Consider the following 5,420-nt stretch of genomic DNA (forward strand, 5'->3'; position numbering starts at 1 on the left):
TTTATAAAATAAAAAAAAAAAAAAAAAAAAAAACAGGGCTAGGTTGTAGCTCAGTGGTAGAGTACTTGCCTAGCACATGTGAGGCACTGAGTTCAATCCTTGGCACCAATATAAAAATAAGAAAATAGTACTGTATCCATCTACAACTAAAAACAAAAACAAAACACAACAGAGAAACTACAACTACACACAACAAAATAAATCAGGCAATGTTAATTAAAAAAAAAAAAAAAAAAGACACTCAGTCTGAACCAGTGATATAAGTATAAACAACCTCATCAGTAGACTTTATCCTCCCTTCTCTTCCTTCTTCCCCGCAAGCTGTGTGGGTAGGGTGACTATAAACCCTGATCTGTCTGAGACGGAGGAATTTCCTGGGATAGGGTTGTTCTGTTTTTTGTTTTTTCAATGCTGGGGCCTCCTGAATGCTAAGCAGCTGCTTTGCCACTGATCAGCACCCACGTCAATTACTGTACAGTTCTGGAAGTCAGAATTCCAAAATGCATCTCCCTAGGCTGCAGTCAAATGTTGGGAGGGCTGTGGTCCTCTGGGGATTCTAGCTTCTCGGAAGTTTTCTGAGAATCTCTTGAATCTTCTGAGATCCTTGGAGAGAAACTATTCCAGGTTCCAGAGGCATCATCTTCCTCTGTGTACTTCTGTGAGTGGCACTGAGGATGGAACCCAGGGCTAGGCAAGTGCTCACCACTGAGCAACCTCCTCAGTCCTTTTGAAATTTTTTTTTTGAAACAGGATCTGGCTAAGCTCCCTCGGCTGGCCTGGAAGTTGTGAACCTCTTCCTCAGCCTCCCAGCAGCTGGTGTTACAGGTGTACATTACCATGCCTGGCCAGAGACTTCAATTTGAAAAGCTAGGACAATCCCCAGAAAAGTGGAAAAAGTTGATTGCCCTAACTTCCACTTCCCCCGACCTTCCACTTCTTCCCTTGGCTAATATAAACCAGCACTAATACAGTGCTAACACCAAACTTAAGATAGAGATAAAGAACATTCAATCAATAACACAAAGAAGAAAATCAAGAACAAGTTGATTACAAAGGCCAGCCCACATAAATCAATCATAAAATCCTTTAAGCTGAGAAAACCCACAATGGGAACTAAGCCCTATGAGCTCATTGGTGGTGATCTCTGTGCTTATCACATTGTTTTTCAACTGATCTGTTGAAAAGGACAAATTATCTGGAGGAACTATTTTTTTAGAATTTAAGATTCAATGCTGGAGTGTGATTTCTCTTAATTTACAAGGGGTTTACCAAGAGCATTGCCCTTCTGAACCAGCAGCATCAATACCACCAGAGAATATGTTAAAAATAAAAATTCTTGGGCCCTACCCCAAACCAACTGAGTCAGAGACTCTAGGGATGGGGGTCAGCAATCTGTTCATACAACCCCTTTAGGCAATTCTGATGCAGGCAGCAAGTTTGTGCACCACTGGATTAGTATACCCACATCCTCTCTGCCTTATTTGTGGTTGACACTCAATGGATTAAAAGACAACACCAAGAATTCAGTACAGCCCTCCATCAACAGTAAATATTTCACATGGTACCAGATTCAGGACAGCTTAGCAATAATAGTACATGAAACTCCAGCAATGCTATACTCTCTGCTCCCCACTTACCTTTCCTATATCTATCTGCTCATACATTAATTTCATGAATCATGAATTACTACAGAATTAGCCTTCACTGAACTGACCCTCAACATCTGGCAGTGCCTGCAATTCTGCAAAATTTCAATTGAGATATTTTATTACTTTAAATGCTGGGAAAACAGAGCTGGGGATATGGCTTATGTAGGATGCAGGCTCAGCATGTACAAGGCCCTGGGACAGAGTATCCCCTGCATCCAAAAAAATAAAGAATAAATAAATAAGTAAATAAATACATAAATAAATAAAGCCAGGAAAATGAAACAAATACATCGTATGATGAAGGTAAGCACCAAATCAATGATCACAATTATCACCCTAGATTTAAAAAATAATGACTACCCAAATCTAATTTTCTTAACAGCATTTAAAAAACACTTTATCTCCCAATGATCCCTACAAAGACTGTATGTGATCAGACCCAACCTGGAGCTCTTAGCTGTGGAAACAGACATTTATGCTCTGCTGGGTTAATAAAAATGATGGTCAACTCAAAACAACAACAAAAAACAAAACAAAACAAAAAAAAAAACATGGTACTAAAGAATCCATACAGGATGATTCAACTTCTGTGAAATTGTAAAATAAGTAAAACTAATATTAATTAGGGTGCATATGTCTGAAGCAAAACCATATAAAGGAGATACCAGTCACAATGATAAAAAATAAAATAAAATATAAGGCTGGGAACATAACCTGACCCTGGAGTGCTTGCCTAGCATCCATACAGCCCAGCATTCCATGCCTAGCCCAGCAAGAGGGAAAAAAACAGAAAAAAGTGATTACTCTGTAGGAGAGGGAAGAGACTCTGTCTGGGAAGGATGGGAGTCTGCTTCCAAGGAACTGATAATATTCTAAATCTTACCACAGCAAAGGTTACAAGTGTTTTTACTTTATAATTTACCAGATTTATATGCTCTTCCGTACGTGTTTTGCAAAAATAAACACATGCATTTCTACAACCACACATAATTTAGCAGGCTGAGGATGAGTTCATAGGCTCCCTCAAGTTCACATACCCCAGGTCTATGGTATCAAGTTATGTGAGATCAAAGAAAATCTTTAGCTTATAAAGCAATGGGAGAGCTTTGGCACATGCCTATAATCAACTTAGTGAGGCCCTAAGCAATTCAGTGAGGGATGGTGGGGGGGGAGGCTGGGATTGTGGCTAAGGGGTAGAACGCTCGCCTAGCACATGTGGGGCCCTGGGTTCGATCCTCAGCACCACATAAAAATAAATAAACAAAATAGAGGTATTGTGTCCAACTACAACTAGAAAATAAACATATATATATTTTTAAAAAGGGATGGGGGGGACTGGGGTTGTGGCTCAGCAGTACAGCACTCACCTAGCATGTGCAAAGTGCAGCACCACATAAAAATAAATAAATAAAATAAAGGTATTGTGTCCAACCAGAACTAAAAACTATATATATATATATCTCAGTGGTTAAGTGCTCTTGGGTTCAATCTCTGGTACCAAAAGGATAAAAGAAAGCAATGGGAGGCCAGGTGCAGTATTACAGACCTATAAACCCAGTGATTCCAGAAACTGAGGCAGGAGGATCACAAGTTCAAGGACAGCCTCAACAACCCAGCAAGTCCATCTCAAAAATAAAACAAGTAAAAAGGGCTGAGGTATGTGGCTCAGCAGTTGAGTGCCCCTGGGTTTTATTTTCCATACCACAAAAAAAAAATAAATAAATAAAATAAAGCATTATGGGAGGTGGAAGAAGCTTTGAGAGCAGGAAAAGTGAAAGAAGCAGAGCAAACATTAAGCCTCTGGATCAGTTCAAATTCTTACTTGGAGAAAAGAAACATCTACAACAGGCATAGCTCACATATGCCCAAGCTTGGTAAGGAATGCAATAGTGTTGAGAAAAGCATGTTAACTAATGAGGGTAGAGAGAAGTACAGCTTGTAAAGAGATGTAAACTATTAAATAATTTATCTCTAAAGAAATAAATCCAAAACTACAAGTTTTATCCACCACCTACTTCCAGAATATTGCTGTCCTCTCAGCCCTCCTGTGAATAAAGGGCATAGAAGTGGTAAGAAAACTGCAAACACCAATATAAGAGAGCAAAAAGTATACAACCTCCTGTCTTAGCAAAACATTATCAAAGAAGCCAGCCTTGGGGAAATTATGGAACTGACAAAAAGTTACAAAAAGGCATTTCCACCAGCCTTGGAATAAATACACACATTGCAACTAAATGATAAACACATATCTGGATGTTTCTAGTTTGAATTCCAATACAGCTCTCCTCCACCTTACAGTTCCTGAAAAGAATGAAGGTTTTGCTGAAGGTAACAGGAATCCAAGATAAGCCTACACTGATGAAATAAGTAATTCAATGGAGGTGCATTTTTGTCGTGTTTTCGTTGTACCCTTAAAGAAATATTTACTTATATCCAGCAATTATTCATTTATTTCACCAGATTTGGGTTTATACCTAACAAAACTATCGATCATTTTAAAAACAATTGGTGTTCGTGTAGACCATCAAATGCCTTATTTTGAAGAAAGGTCCAAGTAATGGACATAAGGAATTATTGTTAAGTTTCCAAGATTCTCCCCAGGGCATCAAATGGACCACTTCTTCATGTTCTGCTCAAGTTCTTTCCTTTCATCCCATTTCCTACCCTCCATTTTCTCCCACTGGCCCATTGGCTTCTTCAGTTGACCAGTTTCTCTGGCTGGTTAAGGAAGCCACCTTGAGGCGCTTCTCTGCTGGGAGTATACATCAGACTCCACTTTCCAAAGAGGCTCCCAAGGAATCCTTGTCTGACTCTTTCTTGCTCCCTTCCCCTCCCTCCTTTGTAGTCACTCCCCCAAGTTTGCTCTTCCCTCTACTTCTCAGATAACTCCGGTTACCCAGTTGGTACCAAAGACCAAAGAATTTCCTCTTCATTATGTTTGATTGAAAAGCCGCCCCAGGAAGAGGGAAGGGGTGTGGATCCACACTTATTCACTCTTCCACTTAAGCGCCAAACTACTTGACCCGTGCCGCTTTTGTACACCCCAAAACACAAGTCCATAAATGAAATTCTAGGCCCAGAGGGGATCCTCTGTCCAAATGAATTGCCTTTAGGAGTGCTATACTCGGGACTTCTCTTTACTGCGGGGTGGGTAACTCCAAAGCAGATAACTCCAAAGCAGGTCCTGCAGAAAACTGGAGAGCTCGCGGTGGGGGAGGGTGGGGGCCAGAGGTCCGAAGTTCAAGGGGCACCGAAACAAGACCTGACTCAGTTCGAGCACGTGGTTTGACCTAGTAGAGGTGGCGCTGGCGAAGCCCCTGGGAGGGGTCGTGGTCCACCGAGAGGGCCAGACCCAGTGAGTCCTCCTCTGGCCTCTGACTCACCCAGAGATAAGTAATCACCCGGGCCAAAACGAGCCAGCAGCTCGTGGACTTCGTTTACACGGAAATTTTGGAGCTTGGGCTCCAAGAGCACTAGCAGGTAGAGACCGGTTTAAATGTGCCCCGGCTCAGCCCCAGAAGGAGGATGTGGATGGATAGGCCACTCGCCCTCCCTCTCGCGTCGGAGAGTTAAAAGGTGCCGCTCCCACCCAGGCGGGTGAGGGCAGCGCAGCCGTCCGGGACAGGACCCGAGTGGCCCTGGAGCGCTCCGTCCCCGCCGTCCAGCCCCGCGCCCCGCGTCCCCGCGTCTCTCACCTGCGGCCGGGTGGCCCGAGAGCGCACGGCCCCGGGCGCGGCGCGGGCCCCCAACCTCGCGGCGCTCGCGCAGCTC

The 5,420-nt window shown here is 42.8% G+C and overlaps 1 protein-coding gene across 2 annotated transcripts in view; it reads right to left on the minus strand.

Annotated features, from left to right (window-relative positions):
* The window catches only part of Sh3d19 (SH3 domain containing 19), a 171,526-nt gene extending 166,106 nt beyond the window's left edge, over nt 1–5,420 (minus strand). The window contains exon 1 of one of the 2 annotated variants that reach the window (XM_048813509.1): nt 5,345–5,420. The gene's annotated coding sequence lies outside the window, so the exon portion shown is untranslated. The remainder of the gene's footprint in view (nt 1–5,344) is intronic. The other variant, XM_048813513.1, reaches the window with a different exon arrangement.

This window comes from Marmota marmota, unplaced genomic scaffold (genome assembly GCF_001458135.2).
Source record: "Marmota marmota marmota unplaced genomic scaffold, marMar, whole genome shotgun sequence".
NCBI lineage: Eukaryota > Metazoa > Chordata > Mammalia > Rodentia > Sciuridae > Marmota > Marmota marmota.